The sequence below is a fragment of the Mustela putorius genome, unplaced genomic scaffold (assembly GCF_011764305.1).
Source record: "Mustela putorius furo isolate JIRA1106 unplaced genomic scaffold, ASM1176430v1.1 tig00000759_pilon_pilon_pilon, whole genome shotgun sequence".
Taxonomy (NCBI): Eukaryota; Metazoa; Chordata; class Mammalia; order Carnivora; family Mustelidae; genus Mustela; species Mustela putorius.
Genome location: NW_025421467.1, coordinates 1,248,643 through 1,269,969, shown reverse-complemented (window position 1 = coordinate 1,269,969; position 21,327 = coordinate 1,248,643). Strand labels below are relative to the sequence as shown.

General features: G+C 35.3%; 1 long non-coding RNA gene across 2 annotated transcripts; it reads left to right on the top strand.

Moving 5' to 3' along the window:
* The first annotated feature begins 1,428 nt into the window (after positions 1-1,428).
* On the top strand, positions 1,429-15,637 carry LOC101681963. 2 transcript variants are annotated; one of them, XR_200541.3, is made up of 4 exons: positions 1,429-1,576; positions 2,505-2,596; positions 7,500-7,579; positions 15,281-15,637. It is a non-coding gene; the product is annotated as an uncharacterized LOC101681963 (long non-coding RNA). The 2 variants fall into 2 exon arrangements; XR_001181953.1 differs by lacking the exon at positions 15,281-15,637 and adding an exon at positions 9,513-9,580.
* The last annotated feature ends 5,690 nt before the right edge of the window (positions 15,638-21,327 follow it).

Below are 21,327 nucleotides of genomic sequence, written 5' to 3'. Positions count from 1 at the left end.
TAGTGGTTGTCAGAAAGAAAGAGGAGTGGGAAGTGGGCAAATGGGTGAAGTGGGTCATTAGGTACAACCATCTAGTTCAATAAGTCATGGAGACATAATGTACAGCAGGGTCACTATAGTCAATAACATTGTATTATATATTTGAAAGTGGCTAAGGGAGCATATCTTAAAAGTTCTCATCACCACAAAAAGAAAAAAAATAAAAGAGAGAGAATTCTGTAACTATGGTAACAGATGGTAACTGGACTAATTGTGGTGATCATTTCTCAGCGTATACAAATACCGAATGACCATGTGGGACACCCGAAGCTAATATAATGTTACATGTCAATTATATTTCAATAAAAAATTAATTCAATACATTTTCTCAACGAACAAGTTCAGAGTTAGCAACTTTTATGTCCCCTAGTTAAATCATGATAAAGCCTAAGCATGAATATAAAATTCATCCACTACCTAAGGAGGGTGGCAGGAAAACCAGGTTAATTTAAGATTCTGGGCAAACACCCAAATTCTGCTTCTACTCATTTGCAGGCAACAGGCAGTTTCCATAAAACCAGGGTTGAAGTGAGGAGATCTGAGAACCCCAAGACATGCCAGGGTTGAGGGCAGAATGGAAAGAGAAGAAAAGCAAATCTAAGACCACGAAGTTTCTAAATTATAAGGAACAGAAAAAGTTTTTTTATTTTTTTGTTTTTTTTTGTTTTTCCCTACAGATCAAGAAGTTTGCAGCAGGAGAGTAAACCAAAAGTCCGGAGCAACTGCCTAGAGCTGGAACTGTTATCGACAATGGGTGTATTTCAATCAGGGTGTTTAATGGGTCAGATACAAAAGGTCTCATTTAGGATGAATGTAAGCCCTTGTTCATCTGGATGATTCAAGAAAAAAAGGAGTAAAAGGGGAGAATAGCTGAAGATATAAATTACCTGTGTAGTTATAATCCCCCAAATGCACATGCTCATGGGCCATTTCACTAACATTTTACTTCATTTTGGTCAGATTTTTAGTGCTAAAAAACAATTGTCTATTGGAATGACATTGGCAGTTGCCAGGGAAGCCATAGGTATCTTTGCTAACTCTCATAACATTAAGAGAAGAAAGAACAAATTAGTGAAAGCTAGCATGCCGCCCTTCAGTGGTTGACAAAGCAGTCACAGGACGTCAAGGCCCGGTCAGTGCCAAAGCAGTAAGTAATAGCTGTGCCTTGATATTCAACATTTGGTTTCATGACTTTAAAGTAATAGCCACATGTGGCTATCCTATTAAGACACATGGTCATTTTCCTATGCATAGCTAGCACAATAGAAACATGTGAAATGACAAGATAAGATCCAAACACGGCAATAATCCAAAACACATCAAAATCCAAAACACATAAATGCCATTGTGATGTCAGCGTCATTCCCTGAGGAAGCTGTGTCTCTTGAACAGGAGATGTTAAAATCCCATAAAGAAATTCTACTAAGGGCAGCAACATGGCTTCATTACAAAGCTAATGATGTAGCCATTGGCCTTTTCACATAGGAATGAAGAATTCTCGGACATTATCCTCCTATGTGTTCCTCAACTACAGCATGTGAGTCCACTGAAGCATACGTGCCATGTTTTTGTTTGTGTTTTGGATGGCATGAAAAAACAGAGTAACTCATTTACATAATAACACATTTCATGGTCAACTTACTGAAAGGGGACTTCACCCTGATCGCTATATTCCCAACCCAACATCACAAGCCCATAAGTTTTAGATAGAACAAGTATTCTATTTTGCAGGAGTGGAAATCCTGGCATGGAAGTTACCTACCCAAGGTTAAAGAGTAATCAATATAAGCAAGATTTTATCTAAGTCCTTTGACTTCAATGGAGTATTCCTTTGATTTGTAAAATGTCACAGAGGTAGAAAAAGCATTTATGTTTGTAGTATAACAATTAAACCAATAAAGTATTCTATATATTTTCAGTGTTTTATTTGTAACACTAAAATTTGATTTATAGATAATTTGTTAGTAAAATTGGCAGAAACTGACATTAATTTTCCATTAAAATGACATTTGGGAAAATTATATTAATAAAATGAGGAAATTAAGTTAATAGATTTAATAACAAATAGAAAGTAATGACTTCACTCTTTCAAAATCACTTTAGAAATGTCAGGTATTTTTTATAAGGTAGAATATCACAACAAAAGAACTTTTCCCTGAGGAAACATTTCACCTGCAGTTTTCTAAAGATAGGGTGTGACTTTACAGTAAATTTCCAGAATAAAGAAAATTCAATTGTTTGACACTCAGGCCATCCAACTATGTCACTGTTTTCCTCTTTCTTCACATAGACTCCTCATCGCTATCCTTGCTAGTTTTTTTTTCCTTGTTTCTCCCCAGTTCTCTAGCCAATTCTTGCCATTATTGTCAATGACTTCAATATGTACATAGATTAACCATTTAATATCTAAGTCTCTTAGGTGCTTGACATCATCTCCACTGAGATTCTCTTTCATGTCACCACAGGTATACATTGCCTTTGTGAATAATCAATTTTGTCATCACCTGAAATTGAGACCTCCACTGAAACCTTGACAAACAGCTACTCTCTTTCTCTGGTAAGTATCTGTAGTATTTTTAACTCACTGGTATAAATCTTCACCTTTTCAAAATCCCCAAGACATTACTCTGTTTCATTTCTCACTGACATCAGCTCTTGGCTTCACTCCTCTTTGTCCAGTTTAGATGCCACAACTCATCATTTAAATTCACCACTTTATATAAAGCCTTACCTCTCTTAGCATTTTTCTCTTTGATTTTGCTTTCCCTGGACAAACTCAACCATTTACTTTTGCCTGCACCCATGGACCTGAATAATTTAGCACAAACAATCTGGTAAAGTTGATTGGTTTTGCTTGAAATTTTTGGTCAGAAATTCCAAATAGATATTCAACATGCCCTCAGCAAACCCAATATATTTGTAAACTACACCTGCCTTCCTACTCTCCAATAGTATCATTCTATAACCTCTTTCCACAATCTTGCACAATCTCCCTCCTACTTTTTCAATCTTGGTGACATAGTACACTGAAAGCCAAGTGACAACAGAGGCAGGGCCTACTCTTCTTCACCACATGATCCACACAAAACCATCTTCATGAAAACCTATCTCCCACATTTCTTTCTATAGTCTTTAAACAAGAACACCGAGTGTCCCCATAAGTTAAGAGGTCCAAGGTCCCTGAGTTAAGAAAGAGTTGATCTTTTAGCAGTGCTGAAAAAGCTAGGCTAGGAAAAAGGTAGGGTGACACTGAAACATGAAATAGAATTGGAGAAAGGCAGGGACCAGTCAAAGGCCCGATGTCAAAAAGAAGTTCTTAAGAAAACAAGCAGTAGTAAGATTCAGAGATTAAGACCCAGGGACTTCCCTGTGTCTGTCTTTGTCCAGTGATAGCCGTCAATCACAACCATACCCTAAACAAACAAACAAACAAACAGAATCTGTTCATACTATCAGTGATGAAATTCTGGGTCACTCACCAGGGAGTAATCTAGGGCAGTAACGTGCTGGACTATGATAAAGGAAATTTAATTTGGGTGTCCCGGAAGTGAGATGGAGTAGTCATAGTCCAAAGACTGGAGACATCAACAAGAATTGTAACTTGTTTTATTTATATTTGTCTTTAGTCTATGAGATCATGACTGTCCACTACTCAAGAAGATTCTGGGGCTGGTTAGCTTCATATTATATTGCTGAAGGCACACAATGGGGCAACATGAAAGGATCCAGAGAAGTCAAGGGGTGGATTATAGGCCATATGTATCTTTTCAGATTCTTTTGCTCTCTCCCACTCCCTTCATCCTGGTACTTGTTATATTTCAGTCACCTTTGGGGCCCTATTAACTTCATCTGAACCATTAACCAAGTTTCAGCCTACACTTTGTGTGGGATAGGATCTCTCTTCCTACTACTTAAAAGCAGAATGAAGCACCATATTTTAAGGCATGGAGTCTGGCCTCCCCAGAAGCGGCCAAAGGATCAAGGTTGATATCAACTGAAGAAGTGGGGGAGTTAACTCTCCCCAAATGGGAAATTAGACCAAAGGGAGATGAGAGATAGAACACACCAGCAGATACATGCTAGCTCCCCTCTCTGTATGATTTATCCCATCTCCCTTTCTTGTGCTGATAGACTATTCTGAGGCAATGTTTTCAAAACCAACTTACTGGAGATTCCCCAGGTAGCCTAATAGATTTACATGCCAAGCAGCTAGTTGTTCGTTCTCTACAGCTCATCATAAAACAATAGCAAGTAGGTAATATAATGTATTGTATTGTATTATATTGTATTGTATTTATTTCTCGTCATTCCCTGCTTCATTTGTCTTTTTCTCCACTTTACCTGCTCTGGTTTTGCACCATCCAATAAAATATTAGCACTTAAGCCTTGCTTCAGATTTATTTGTTTGTTTGTTTAAGGGAACCTAGGCCTACAAACACCTAATAAGTCCTGTAAAATTCTAAAACTTATATGATTTAAATATATTTATTTATGAATACTTATACATTCTAAAAACAGTACACATGAAAACTATTGGTCTTGAAGTCAACAATACTTTATTAACTTATTTTTTAACAGTCTCTTTATGGGGCATCTGGGTGGTTCAGTCAGGAAAGCATCTGCCTTTGGCTCAGGTCATGATCTCAGAATCCTGGGATCAAGTCCCACACTTGGCTCCCTGCTCAGTGGGGAGCCTACTACTCCTCCCTCTGCGTGTCACCCCACCCAGTTCGTGCTCTCTCTCTGTGAAATAAATAAATAAAATCTTAAAAGAAATAAATAAAAAGTCTTTTTATTAACTTAGATTAGTATCATTTTGTACTTATCTGTGTTCTTTTTAACCTCTTCTCTAAAAACGTAGGAAACTTTATTTTTATATTCAATGACTGTCCTTTGTATTTGCTACATAATGATCTCATAATGGTTAACAAAATTAAGAAAGGTATTATTAAAATTATCATTATGAAAAGATCCATACTTTCTCACTGAGCTATATAAAAAAAAATATTTCCTCAACATACTGCATCTCTCATGAAAACTCACAGAAATAGACACCAACAGTCACTGTCAATGGACAACTCATACCTTGGATTCTTGAAAAGTTCAGAGTTTACTGGGGAAGACAGACACACAAAATAATAGAAATTGATAAGACTTATAATAGAGGAATGTGCCAAGGGCTAAGAGAGCAGAAGAAAAAGGCCAATTAACACTTCCTGGCAAGGTTATCAAGAAAAAGGTAACATTTGGAATATGTCTTAAAGGATTAGCAAGATGTCCCCCCACAAGGAAAAGAAGAAAGACTATCCCCAGAAGAAAAATGAAATTCACACAACAAATACTTAACTGACATTTATGTTTCAACCAGAGATTTATACTCTAGAAACGGAGTGGCAAACAAGCCATACGAAGTCTAGTTTTCATTCCAATAAGGGCAGATACTGAACATACGAAGGAAAAATTAGTTATGAGTGTTGTGCCTGTAATTAAAATAAGAGGACATGATAGAAAGTGACCAAGAGACTACTCTAGTGTAGGTGTTCAGGGACAGCCTCACTGAGGAAGTGACATTCATGACAAGTTGCATCAAGCCATTAGGGAAAGGAATGAGGGGGAAAGTTTCACAGCTTGTTCATGGAATTTGTATGATGGGAGAGCAGCTCAATTAGATGGATAGTTAGGAACTTTCATGTTGAATTTAACCCTAAAAGAATAGCAAACATTTTTATGAACATAACAAAGGAAGGGACTCAGAAGAGTTTCAGTAGTTGTACAGTTTGTAATTAAGTGAGGAGGACCTAGAGGAAGAATGGCAATCTGGTAGGTGAGGCAATTGTCCATCCAATTGAACACAGATGAACACCTGAGCACAGACAATGGCAGGAGTTATACTAACAAGAAGATATTTCTCAAGAGGGATTTAAATGGTAAGTATATTAGGACTTAACAAGTGAAAATTATAACTTTCTAAAGTAAAAATGGTGAAGGAATTAGGATGATAAGTTCATAGTTGGGATATTCCCTGTGAATGGTAATGTGACTCACCAAGATAAGGAATTCAAATACAGGAGTGGTATTTGTTTTTAGTAAAGGGTGAGTAAGTGAGTAACAGAAGAGTACTTTAGTTTGAGGCATGCTGATTTTGTGATGCTTGCGAGATACCCAGTGTCAGTGTATAATTAGAAATAAAAGTCTAAAGCTGAGTAGAGAACATAGATTTCAAACTCAGGAATAATGAAAGAATGTCATACAAAAAATAATTGAGATTGTTAGAATTTATATGAATAAATTCAACACCTATTCACCAATCTCAAAATCTTCCAAACATAAATCAGAAAGCATTGTCACACACACTTTTGTCATTCTAAGATGAGAATTCTCTGAAGAAATCATCCCCATCTAAAGCTGCAAAGAAAACTCTCTCCATGAAATAGAAAATCCTCCCAAAGGTTAATATTCTTTTGAAGTTAGTAATAATGGATCTAGTAAGTAGGCTTTAAACTTAGAAATTTTCAACCTGCTTTAATTCTGTTAATCTACAAAGCGAATTTCATGGGTACTTAGATTCCAAATTTAAATCCTAATTTGTTCTCTGTATTGTTCCTTACATATTTGGGTATTGCACATGTAGTAGTTACTTCCCTGTGTTATAAACACAGAATATATAATACAATACTTATTGAGATATAAGGAAGAAAAAGTAGGTTCCTTTACTATGGGAAAAATGGTTCTATTATGTAGTTAAACATACAGTAAATGACTTCTATTTTCTCATCATGAAAAATCAGAAAGTTGTAGAATATATCTGTGGATGTAAAAAAAAAAAAAAGTCATTGCATGACATTCTAGAAAAATCACGTGGCCTTAGGTTTAGAATATCATCTAGGGGAGCCTCTGTTTTTGGCTCAGGTCATGATCTCAGGGTCCTGGGATCAAGTCCTGCCTGGGGCTTTCTGCTTGGCAGGGAGCCTGCTTCCTCCTCCTCTCTTTCCACCTGCCTCTCTGCCTACTTGTGATCTCTGTCTGTCAAGTAAACAAATAAAATCTTAAAAAAAAAAAAGAATATCATATCCAAGTCCCAACACTGCCATTATTAACTGTGAGAATTTAAGTAAAAAATTTAATCTCTCTAAATTCCACTGTATCTTAGAAATGGAAGATAGTACCTAATTTTTAAGGTTATCATAGATTATGAACTGAACATCCAAGTAAAAAGCAATGTATAAACCGTAGAGTGTTATACTATGTAAATTTCAGTTAAAGATGGCCATTTGAAACAAGTGTTAAATAGGGAAATAGAAAAACCTAACTGCAATTAAGACCTAGCTATGATTTGAGAACCATGGAAGACTGGGTCTGCCGCTAGATCTAGCTTTATTTTTACCCCAGATTTGTGGTTCAGTAACCCTTGAAGTAACAGGAAGCTAAAGTCAGTTATTTCTTATATTCTTCCAAATTAGATGGAATGCTAAGGAAAAAAGGAGTGTGAAGAAAAAGAGGATTGTGGAGTCGACAATCTCATTACCTGAATTATAATTGGGTAAGGACAACTCAATTCAAATGGCTTAAGTAGCAATTAGTTAAATGACAAATTTAAGCTGTGATTCCTTGCTTAGGGGCAAGGTGAAGCTTTTTCTAAAAGTAGTGACATGAAATCCAGAATACAGTGATTTTCTGAAATGTCTGATTGCTGAAGCTCCTAAGCTGTTATTAATTACCAAGAAAAATTAGATAATTGGGTCTAGAAGGAGATGCTTCTCATTGATTGTAAATGTTAGATTATATTTTATATTTTCTAAATAACATACATAAATATTATGTTGTTTTAAAGTACATTTACCACAAACTAGATGCAACATTAAAATTATTTTTAAAAAATTAAAAACCTCTCTTTTGGTGAATAAGGTGTGATATCTCATAAAAAATTGAAAACTAAAAAGAAAATTTTAAGTCCTTTAATCTAAGTCAGAAGTTCTCAAATCTAGCTGCCCATTAGAATCACCTGGGGAGCTTTGTAAAACTACCATTTTATGGGCTTCATCCCTAGAGCTTCTGATTTAATATGTGTGGGTAAGCCCTTCGCAACAGCAGTTTTAAAAGCTCCACAGGTAATTCTAATATGAAACCAATGCTGAGCGTCTCTGATCTTGACAGAAGATGTATGCCTTTCCATAGATCCCAGAGCTTTAACACATTTAGACCCTTTAAGCATTACCACTAAAAGTTACTGAATAGACAGTGGATTGTGACAAATAATATTTTCACTTAAAGAGACATTTCACACCATGTTCTAATCACTCTATATTCTTATCTAGTTTCTTCAAACACTGCCTTAACAAGCAGGGAGATTAATATCCTCCCCTATTCTGTTGACCAAATATTTTCATAAACAATGGCTCTCCCTCCACTCTGTCAAAACCATCAAAATCATTGCCTTTCAATACAAAATCCCAGATCAGGAGCTCATTTATTTATCTGGAAGTACATTTTGAAGAGTATTCAACCTAGAAGACCAATCAGAGGGCAACTCTCCTTAAAGGTATTCCATTTTTCAAGTCAAGTTTGTTTTAATGGCAGTGATGAACCTTTGTCATCTTCCTCTTACTTTTCCAAAACTGTTGGTCCTTCTCTTAAGTATTTTTCAAAATAGAACACAAAATTAACAGTATGTTATATAAATATTCCTGGTTTTGTCTTTGGGCTGTCTCATATCTTCCATTCATGAAGATATTCTATTTTCCTCTATGGAAAATACAAGTCCCATTCTTTATCCTTCATAACACATGTGTGCACTTGTTACCTAAAAACATGAGCACTACACTTCAGACAAGATCCACTCCATAGGATTTGTGGAGCTCTTATACAACAGAGACAACATAATGATTTTTAAAACATTACCTGATTTCTAATTCACTAACCTTTTATTTATTTAGATTATAAGGTATACCCTTATAGCAAAATGGTTATGACAATGCTAAATGACTGGTCTGGTTCTTAAAAGTTTTAAATTATGTCATCATGTCATCATGTTTGTTTATGAGACAATTAAGTAATCCTAAGGCTGTCTATATACAATTTTAAATAACATAATATTATATAGCATATGTAACTCTAATGACCAACTTTTTACTACATTTGATAATATTAAAACCAGAAATATCCAATGGAAATTTCTGCAATGATAGGAATAATAAAAGATGTTCTATTCTGTATAATTTACCTCATTTTTCCCCCAAAGTCCTTTTAGACATGCACTACACAAGACTATCCTCACCAGATGCTGCAGCGCAATGTACAAAGTCATAGAGGACTCCCTTTTTATTAAGGCACACACAACTTGGAAGAGCACATCCACGCAGCTTTCCAGGAGATAAAAAGCATCTCTTGGATCAGATCACATTTCCCAGCATTTTTATTTTATTTTTATTGACTTTGTAGATGAAAGAGACCTGAGGGTACAATTATTTTTACAGGTGAATCATTCATGGAACAGTTCCAAGATTTATCAGGATTTGAAACAAGTGTAAAAAGAATAAACAAAATCCACCATTGCAAATTGCACTGGTATACGTTAGTCACTTCCTATGATTTGTGATACATGGCTTTTTTAAGAAGAAAGCTTTGAACTGAGGGTTTCTGGGAAGAGAGCAAAAAGATTCAGATGCAGAGTGATTGAGTATCTTGCCTACAGTCGCACAATAGGTGAACAGTCAGGTTTGAAAAACTGGTAGTGCAGCTGTGGAGTCTGTATAACTAAACTCACTTTAAAAATGCTGCTGCTACTACTAATAATAATGCAAAAGCTGGTTCTTTAAAATGAGTAATTAAATATGCCAAACACATTGGCTTGATTTAAGGAAAAAAGAAAACAAAGCAAAAATATACAGAACATGATTGAGAATGAAAAGACACATGATTAGAGATATGATGAAGACAAAGATTATAAAACATGAAAATTTATCATGAATGATTTGAAAAAAAGAGAAAGTTATTTAATAGTCCCAAAGAACACAATTAATCAAAGAAGTAGACCATTTCAATAGGTCAATTATTTGAGAGGTTGGCAAAGTAATTAAAATCTACCATTGAGAAAGCTAATTGGAGCCCAAGTTTCACAGATGAGTTCTAACTTTTAAGACCTATGTTAAATACAAACTTTTAAATAAAAGATAATATTATTAAAATATTCTCAATCAGACAACAACAGTGCATTTCTGAAGCTTCCCTTACTATAAACTGGGGTTATAAAAAAGATAAAAAATAGAAACTATTATTTCTGAATATTTTATATAAATTTTATTTCTCTTTCTTATATTACATTTAGAATATTATACCTGTTTTTTAGAAGATTGTTTGTAGGTAGGCTATGTTATCTTTCATTAAAAATAATAAATGGATTATTAAAATGTTTTTATATAAGTTAGATATTACCTCTGACTGGGTTGAAATATGGATTTATATGATCAGGAGAAGAAGAGAAGTTCAGTCATTTTTTATTGAAGGAAAGAAAGAAGAATTCAGTTGCACATAATTGGCTATAGATAAAAGAGGTCTTTTGGGGCCATTTGGGCTTTCCTCCATGGTGGTAAGGGATGCTTGGGAATACAGGAAGGCTGATTTAAAGTCCCTGGTACATTCTGGATCATGCCTGTGGTTAGGTAGCCAATTTTGATTTGCTTTTTCTACCCTTAAACTGTCCTCCATTAAAAATCTTCCATGAGTCAGATATTTTCTTTTTGCTTTAAATTCTCCAGAAAAATCACTCGATAATGTTAATAAACTTTTTTAGTAGGGGTATTAGAAATTACCTAATCTATATACATCGAGCAAAGAGATCCAGTAATTTAATGTCTTTTCCAGGAACATATAACTTTTAAAGAGCAAAGCCACAATTCAAACTCAGAAATTCTATTTTCAGATTTGCTGCTCTTTCTACTCCACTGGATATTCTCTTCTCATGATGACAAGAAAAGTAAAAAAAAAAAAAAAAGAAAGAAAGAAAAAATACATTGCAGATGAGAGATGTAAAAATAGGTTTAATATCTCTATTTGTGTGTATGCTTAAGAAAAACTTGTCCTACAAAAATAAGGAAGGGCAATAGAGCAAAGAAGCAATTCTTCCTGGGCAACCACTTAGATAACTTTTTCCACACGTATTACGTGGGAATTTTTGTTTCTTTTCTGTTTCTTATAATATATTTATTTATATTAAGAATGTCTTCCGGGAGGGGCGTTGGGAGAAGGGGGGTGGGGTTATGGACATTGGGGAGGATATGTGCTTTGGTGAGTGCTGTGAAGTGTGTAAACCTGGCGATTCACAGACCTGTACCCCTGGGGATAGAAATATATTACATGTTTATAAAAAATTAAAAAAAAAAAGAATGTCTTCCTGTTCCATCTCGTCTTTCAACTACTACAATTAGTCATAAATACAGAACGAGCAGATTTTCCAGATCTAATCTGTATCTGATCCTCAGCTTTTATGAAAATTAAAACTGAACATATTTTTTGCCCTAATATCTAAGAAAAACTCAATTATGTATAATTTTATTTAAATTTTAGAATGGCTACTATTTACTGAAAACCATATAAAATTCAGGAAGAATCCTTGAATGTAACTTAATTATCAGCAGTAATTACACATGGAAAAAAATGCTCCTAGTTTATTTTGAGAGGTAGCTCAGCACAGCACATGTTGCTGATTACACTCATTGTCTTTGCTTAACTGAACATGAGCAATCTCATCTCTACATTTTACATCATAAAGCATCCTCAATTTGGAGTTACTGATATATTTTCTGTTTTCACACTGTCTCCATTTAAATGCTACTCTTGGAACATATATTTTCAGCAAATAAAAAATTCATAACCTTGTGTAAATGATTAGAATAAAAAAAATGGGATCTAAAGAATTCTTTTCAAATAGGTCCAAGGACTAAAATGTTACCCTTATATTCCCCCCATCACTTCCCCAATCCTATAGGGGTTGATGGAAGGTAACATAATGGTTACTATAATCATATGTTTGCAAAAAATGCACACAAATTATTATCCCTAACATTTGACCTATTTTTACATCGTTTATAATTTTTTTGCAAAGTAAACACAATACCCAGAAAAAGCTCAAGAACTATGAATGCATCTTTACATAGATAAAACCCTCAAAACTGGGGTGCCTGGGTGGCTCAGTGGGTTAAAGCCTCTGCCTTCGGCTCAGGTCATGATCCCTGGGTCCTGGGATCAGGCCCCGCATAGGGCTCTCTGCTCAGCAGGGAGCCTGCTTCCCTCTCTCTTTCTGCCTGCCTCTCTGTCTACTTGTGATCTCTGCCAAATAAATAAATAAAATCTTTAAAAAACAAAACAAAACAAAACAAAAAACAAAACTCAAAACTTTCAACAAATACTCTTCTCCAGTGGATAGTCAACTCCTCCCAAATAACTATTTTTTCTTACATGGGGAAGATGAAGAACTGTATGTTTTTGTGTGTAACACACATGTACACTGGCTTATAGGCTAGTCACAGATGTTTCATAGAAACAAGAACAATGTCATTACTTTGTTGTGAGATAGTATTCTATATCTGATTTTTGACAGCTCCTATGTTGACCTTGTACCCTAATTCTAGTGCAATTTTCGCACTAGTCTAAGTTTTGGGGTTGGAGGTTTATCAGTACTGTAGTAAGTATATTAACTCTTTGATACCAACAAAAAAGCAGTTAATACACCATTTGTTAAAAAATTTTAACAAATGCACAAAATGAACCAAGTTAAGATTGAAGTAGAGGTTTGGTAATTTTTTTAATTTGGGGAAAATTTTTTCTCAATATTTTTACAAATACATTATTTTAAAGATATACATATTCAAAAACAAGCTGAGAATGAGCCACATCCAGGTAAAATTAATAAAAGCATAAAGTTTGCACTATTCTTCACCCAAATTCCTTAGGTGCCTTAAGTGATCTGAAAAGAAATTGTGGTTAAGCCTCCCTTAAGAGGCCAAATTTCTGGGTTGGAAGATTGTAATCATGAATGTCATTGAGTTTGCATATATACTATGTACACACTTTATTATATATATACATATATATGTATGTATGTATAATATATGCACAAATGTTATGTTGTTATTTATTATATAATGCATGTTCTATATTGTAAACCCATATATACATATATGTGTACATATGATGAGATAGCATACATATCAGAGTATAATAATAGCAATAAAAATAAAAACTGTGATTTCAAAATAGGAAGAATACAGCAAGGAATTTTTATTCACCATAAGAAACATAAAATACCTTGACCAGTTAAAACCAGAACAAACTGTGTTAGAAAAAAAAAAATCACTGGTCTTATACCATAAATACTACTCAAATGATTGAGTAATTAGCAATCACTACAAATAAATTTAGATTAAAATTAAAACATGAATCAAGGAACTTAGAGCCATATCCTATTTTTCTTTAGGAAGAGTAATTTTTAAGCTATGCCTTCCTCTTTTTGTGGGCTACCTAGAGAGATACTGTGGCCAATTGAAAACTTATGAAAATTATGTAACCCTGAGTTTCATAAACAATATGCCAGAGCACACTTGTATCTCTTCTTTGATTCCTTTATGTATTATCTGACCAGAAACACCTGACTTTAGCCTCTTTTCCAACTGCTTTGTTTCCTCAGTCTATCCATTGGATATTGGTAGTTTCCAGATTACTGAATGCCAGGTTATTATTTATTAGCTATCAGGCAACTGGTATTAGTAACGAAGCAAAAAGAACATACAATTTCTTTAAGAAGAAAGAGATACATAAATTGAGCCTGCCCTTACTGACAAGAAATGAATAATTGTCTTACTTTTTAAAACACAAAGCTTATTCTTGTTAGTATGGGTTATCATATAACCTTTGGAATCAGGTATCATATAAATGCATTCCAATAATAAATATTGTTACTGTGGTTGCAGTATGGTTCTCTGATGAGACTATGCCCTAAATCAATTCCAATGAAGTGGCTCAAGGCTTTATATGACACAACAAACTGCAGAATTCATTATGACTTCTTCCTTTGCTCCCACTCCCTCACCCTGGGCACCAGACTCATCTGTTGCTAAAATCGTTTGGACCCTTAGTCTGCAATGTAGTTTATACTACTCCATTATTTCCTTCCTTACTGCTATTTATGTAGTTGACTCTTTGTCATTGCGTACCTACACTTCGCAGTGGTCCCTTAATGGACTCTTCTCATCTCTTTTCCTCCAAGGTAACCCTCACAGACCTAGTAAATCAGAGATCAGATGTCTTTTACTCCTTTTTTTTTTTTTTTTCAAAGTCCCTTAATCATTTATAGAAGAATGAGCAATTCTTTAGCTTAGAATCTGAGGCACTTCCTCAGTACTCTGAATGCACCTGATACTAACTTCGTTCTTCCATCCTGTCCTCTGCTCTCACACTCTCTCTACTCTGATCACACCAAGAAAAACTATACATCTGTAACATTTCCTCTGTGATCGCATAGCTAAGCATGGCTTTTTTATATCTATATGTCTTTGATTCTATTCAAGGTTCGATTTAATACCTTCTTTTCCATTAGTTTTCTCTTCTATCCAAGAGCATAATTATGGTGCATTTCACTACTGACGGGCCACCACTTATTTACTTTATACTTGATTATGAATTCCATTATTCCGTATTACAATATAGATCATAAATGCTTTAGAATGATTATTGTTTTGTCCTAATATTATAATATTATGTGTCCTTATAATGTGTCTTAATATTATAATAGTATGTGTCCTAATAATATGTGTCCTTCTTTCTCTCTGAATCTAGTATTTTCCCTCCTCTACAAGCTATAGTACATCAAAGTAGTAAGGTAAATGGGTTATAGAATCAGAGAAACCTGGGTCCAAATCTTAAATCTACAGTTTAGCAGCATCAGATCTTGAACAAATTATTTTTTCTTATGCCTAATGTAATCCTAGTGGAATAGATATGTTCATAGAGCCTTACATTAGAGGATTCTTATGAACGTTTACTCAACAAAAATGTATTGAGTGGCTTCTTTGGTCTAAGCATAAACTGGGATTTACAGGAATAAAAAAGCTGTTCCTATCTACAAGGGTTATTGTAAAGATGGAATGACACACTGTATATAATGAGCTTTATACTTTATACTCTTGTTGTAGGTGCCAAAAAAGGATTAGCAATTAATAATGTGGTTTCTGCAATGTTTTATTTATAGGTCTTCTCCAAGCATTTGCTGGAAAACTATGAAATGCCAGAATTGGTGGTTACTCTAGAAAGAGAGAGAACTAAGCATGGCTCCTAAGCTCCAGAGCTTGAATCATAACAGGAGAGCAAACTAGGAAGTAAGCAATGTGGTGCAGAGAGATGGGTGTTGATATGATTTGGCTAAGTAGATTTAAGTTAAAAAAAAATAAAAAGTAAATATTTTGATGTTGCTCCCTAATGACAAAAACTGAGAGAATTTGGTCAGGTGGGCCAATGTAATAGTTGAAGTTGAGGTAACATTAAGTAACTGCTGCTACCCTCGGTGGTTTTAGAGCAGGCATTATGATAAACATAGTTGGGTATTTCTTGATCAATCATCTTAGTCACTTCAAAATACCAATTAGCCCTTGTAAATGTTAATAATATAAGCAATAAAGAACAGATGGCCGCATGAGCAGAAAACAGCTGCTGTTTTCCTGTCAAACCAAAAGATGTAAGCAATGTTTCTAAACAAGGGCCCAGCAGAGAAATTGTGGTGATGAAATTTTCTGCTCCAGGCCCCTGCCATATATCTTCTATCTAAAGCTGCTTAAAGGCATTTACGGGCGGTTCCGGCCATAATGGTGTTGATGATCTCTGCTGTGTGGAGTGTTCTGAGATAACAGGCAGGTCACCTTCGGCAGGCCTGCCAGCGAACTTGGGGGATAATCTCTTCAAAGCGCAGGATAAGCTCCCTGGCATCCCTCAGTTCTCTGCTCTTAGGATCTTCAGGAGCTTACAAACCAAGCTGGAGGACACTTAATCTAAATGAACTCCAGTGTTCCACACAAATGGGATCATTGCCATCAACAAGAGACAAAGGAGGATTTTCCTGAGTTTACCTGGAATGCCCGTTTATGCCCTGTACACGGCCTGCTGTAATGTTTTCATTTCCATCTGCTTGATCTTTTTTTATTCTTTCTTCCCCTTCCTTACCATCCAACCACCCCCCACCGCCATCTTGCTCCTGTGCCAGTAAGAGCGAAGCAGAGAGAGAACGTGTGTCAGATTCTTTAGCAGTAAACTTAACTGATAATATCACAAGAGTCCACCGGGCATGGATGCCTTCTGGAATGTTTGTCGTTACATTCATCTGCCATGGATATGCACATTATTTATTTTGGATCACTCACATAAGTTCACATACTAAACTCTCAACTGACCATAAGCATCTGACCACTGAGTATCTAAAGAAACTACATATGAATTATTGTGTGCTTGGATGGGCAAAGCTTTAGGCACCTACATACCTGTAGCCACAGAAAAGGCAACGTTTTAGATAGTGGGGCCTCTCCTTGTTTGTGATGTCCTACAAAAGATACTTTTGGTTCCACCTATCCAGACCTACAGCAAACTTGTGCCAAGGCAGCTAATACACTGGTTTGGAGAAAATGGACTTTCTGGAGCAAGCATGGTGGTGTCCAGACTGAGATCACTTAATGGAACTTCATATGATTTTGGAAATATTTTCTCTGAGGGTGACAGGGAAACAGGGGAAAGGCTATGCTTGAGCACAGTGGGCTTGCTCTTAGATAGGAGAGCAGGTGGATGATCCTAAGTAGATTTCGTTTTCATAGCCTTGGATGCCTTCCAGACTCTCTCTCTCTTCCCCAGCTGCCAACAGACCCTCCACTCTTCAATATGCGTAGAAGTTGTTTCAAAGATTGTATAATTCCACACCAGACTTAAATCTGTTTCTTGCTGGTTCATACTCAGGCCACATTTCCAGTTTCTCATGGTATTTCCTGTGAACATGAGCCTGAGTTCTAAGTAATGAAACATGAACCCAAATAATGTGGACTTCTTTCATGATTCCCTAAAGATCTCCCTTGTGCAAGCCCCATATTTTTCTTCTTCCAGCTGCTTAATCCAAATAAACATGAAGACTTTGAGAGCCAAGTGTTGAAGACAAAAGGGACACAGGAAGGAAGAAGCCTGGGTCCCCAGATGATTTGGTCTTATTTTTTGGTAGGGCAGTTCTTGCTCAGTTTGGGTCTTCCTCTTACAATCCGGCCTTTCTTAATCTAGGAATGGTCCTTGCCTCTAAGGTACGGCCTTCTTGAAATCTCAGCCGGACACCTGAATCTTCAGAAAAGTTTTCTTCCCTTCAGCTTTGCCAGAACAACAGCACCTCCCAGCCCAGAACAGCCAGCTCTATTTAGCCCTCATTCCTGCAGGACCCTCTCCCTGCTGAGATCTAGAAAGCTTCTCCTGTCCATGAGCAGCCCAGTGCTTGGGTGGAAAGCAATAGTGACCGAAGGAACAGCCAGAGAGAAAATTACTACCCCAACAAAGCTTTTGCTCCCTTTGTGCATTCCTGTAGCCCTAAATTACATTATCTGCCACTTACATTTCAGTAAAATTGTCACTCTTCCTGGAGTCCACCACATTGCACCAAAATTACTCACCAATACTGTGAATATTACTGAAGTATAACAATCTGCATTATTCTCTACCTATGTCACCAAAAGGGATTCATTTGTGTGATTCTAAGGCTTTTTTTTTTTTTTTATGTGATTCGAATGCCTTGTTTTGTATAAACCCTAGGCTTTTGCAATTTTATGCGTATCTATTTTGGTGGCAAGTCACAAGAATCACCTGAGAGTGTTTATAATTTTGGAAGAAGATAGTAATTGCTTTAAAATATCTGCTGTTTAAAATGTGGAGAAAGTGTGGTATAAACAATACATTCAATTTGAAATCAAAAGAAGTGGTTGGTTAAAGATGCTTCTCACAAAAGCAGGGACTTAAGTGTCATTTCCAGGCAAAACTTAACTTTAATGTAATGGGAAAGAAAATAAGCATTTCTGACATTCAGAAAAGAATAAAGAAAAGTTTATAGGTAAGATCTGAAATGCTGATTAAAAAAAAAAAAAAACCATGAAGGTGCCTATTCTGATTGGAATAGAGACAAAACATGATTTTTGATATGAACACATTTTGTTAAAATATATTAATATTATCTCCCGGGCACATTTTTACATTGAATGCATACCACTTACATAATGAAATGTTTTGTTTTTTAAAGAAGAGCATGTGGTCATATGTTGATATTAGAAAACCTTCATAACAAAAACAAAAGAAAAATAACTAAAATGTAAAAACAGCATATTAGACTTTTTGAATAAAAGCTTTATAAACTTTCCGCTGTCAATTAAATTAAATAACAATGTAAATAGCTCCTTAGACACTATAGGAGAAGGCTATTAGACTGTCTGGTATGTATTGGATAAAAAAATATTAAACACTGATTATAGGATAATTCAGAGAAGAAAGTATATTGAATATAAATTATTTAAATTAACAAATGATGGAAATTAAGCTGAAAATGTTCAAATTATTCTGATTTTTAATATTATTGGTCTGTCCCTTCATTTTTACAATAACCATGGTTCAATTAACTGATAATTTGCCATAGAACCTTGATTCTTGTGTTTCAGAAACTGAACAAGATATTGGAACTGAAAAGAGGCAGATGAGCGAAGTTTGCATTTTAGGTGTCTTAAAGATGAGGTTGAGAAAACTCAGTTAAATTATATACTTTTGATGTCTCAGCTTTCAAGTCAGTCCAGACTGAGCTCTGGTCTAAATGCAAGGACATCGGATACCTCCATTTCAAAGCTTTTCATTTCTCAGGATGAGGTGTTCAATTTTTGAAATGTAACATTCCAATTCCCTCATGATCAAATGGTTTTTGAAAAAGAACAGAAGCTTCTGAAACATTGTTATAACCAAAAAAAAAAAAAAAGGGAAAAATAACTACAAAAGAATAGATTCTTGCTTAACCAAAACTAAAAGGCAAAAGGACATATTCCAAATAGTCCCATCCAAGGACAAAAACCAACAGAAAAACAGAAAAACCTTTCAGCAGGGGCAAAACACTGCAAATAAAAGAGTCCCAAGCGTGTGTGTCTAAAAGAGCTAATGGTTATATAAATTTTTTAATGTATCACTGAATATAAAGAAATAGAGCCAGTTAGCAATGGCAATTGGGCAGAGGAGGGATGAACAGTTAAAAGACTATCATGATTCTTCTGTATATGTTAATAGGAAAGGAAATACATAATTTCAACTAAAACACTGTAAAATTTATAGGAAGAAAGAATACTACCCAGGCTAGTATTTGTGTGTGTGTGTACATATACATAAATCACACTTACAAATATATATCTGCCTCATTAAACAGCAAGAGTAATCAACTCATAGCTTCTTTATTCAGGTGTTCTTCTTCCATTCAGCAAATGTTTGACTTCCTATGAGCCATGTACTGTGTAAGGCACTGAGGATACCATGATGAATGCAATGTACATGATGGCTAACTTTCAGTTCCTAGCAGTCTATAAGGGGGGGTGGTTAATATTTATATAATCATAAAGATACAGTAAGTTTTCAGGTAATTAAAATGGAAAATAAGAGCAAAAAAAAAAAGGATTTTCATGCTTGCAAAAAAAAAGTAACACATTTATGGATGTAAACTCTAGGCCAGTTAGTTGCAGCACATTTAGTCATTCCTGAGCCTGAGTCCAAATGTATATTCTACACAGGCTAATAAAGGAAAACAGTGATTAGTCGGTGGCATCACAATTTCCCTGTCACTGTTATAATTTTTATTCATTATATTGAATTTAGTACAAATGAATTTTAATTAATTATTAGAATTTGGAAAGCATTTTATAAATAAGTACCTCCAATATTCTACAAAGACCTATGTTCAGGGATCATTACAAAGGTTGTTATTATTATTGCAGCCTTTTTAAAGAACCACAGTACTTTGCTACTACAGTAGCAAAGAGCAGCAATGCATACTCGAGGGACTTGTGATTGTTAAACCAAGAATTCATAGGGGAAGGCATCTTCTGAACGCTGAAATATGAATTTCAGACTTGTTGGCAGAATGAGCCCAGGAAACAAGTCAGCAGTTCGGAATCTGCATGAACGACGATTTTCAGTATTTAGTTGTGGACAGGTCCTAAATAATCTATATTTGATAGATAATAAAGTTAATAAAAGTCATGAACTAAAAAAAATAAAAAGGCATCCTGCTTCCATCTCTCCAGACCTTTTGTTCTTAAATTAATTTTGTAGAGTCATTTCTCCTTCACAAACTGATATCCATAGCCATTTCCCATTTCTTTTACAGATTTTAGTCTAAGACAGAATGCCCACCCATTTGCTTAGTAATTATGTGAAAAGAAGGTTCTTTTATTATAAATACAAAGGATGCTTAAGGTCCAATTCTAAACAGAATTCATAGATAACTGATGCATAGTCCCTCACATATTTCAATTCATTTTGGCATAGGTTCATGAAGACTTAGCTTTCACAGATTGATGGGCCCTCTTTCATCCCCATGTACACCCAATGCATGATCGGAGAGGTCTTCCCAGTCTGACTGCCACCTCCTTTAATGAGTGGTAGGTCAATTCTTCTCTGAAAAACTACTTACATGTTAAGTTGGAAGATATCTCAAGACTCCTTAGACTTTCTAGCAATGATTCTCAAAGTGTGGCCCCAGGCAACCAACAGCATCAACATCACCAGCGATCTTGTTAATAATGCAGATTCTCAGGTTCTACCTTAGACCTACAGATCCAGAGACTCTGGGGCTGAGATCCAACCATCTGGGTCTTCATAGAGCCTCTCAGGAATTCTGGCACACACACAAGTTTGAGAAGCACCGCTCTAGGGCTTCAAATTAATCTCTCCCATTTCTGGACACAAAGTTGCTTACAAGCTCCCCACAAGCTCCTCTAATTCTCAGCAGTTCTCTAAAAATTGTCACCTTTTTTATGGGCTATTCTTATCTATCTTCTCCTATATCTATATTCTTTCTGAAAGATCCGAGGTTTTTGGTATATCTACCACATGGAATTACATTATCTGAGACTTGATTCTCCACTACAGACTCATCTGGAACCCCTATAGTAATAATGTAGTGACACCAAAAAGAACAAAAAATACAGTTGTCCTACCTTTGACAATAGTAGTAATTATTATTGTGATTTTTTTTTTCTCTTG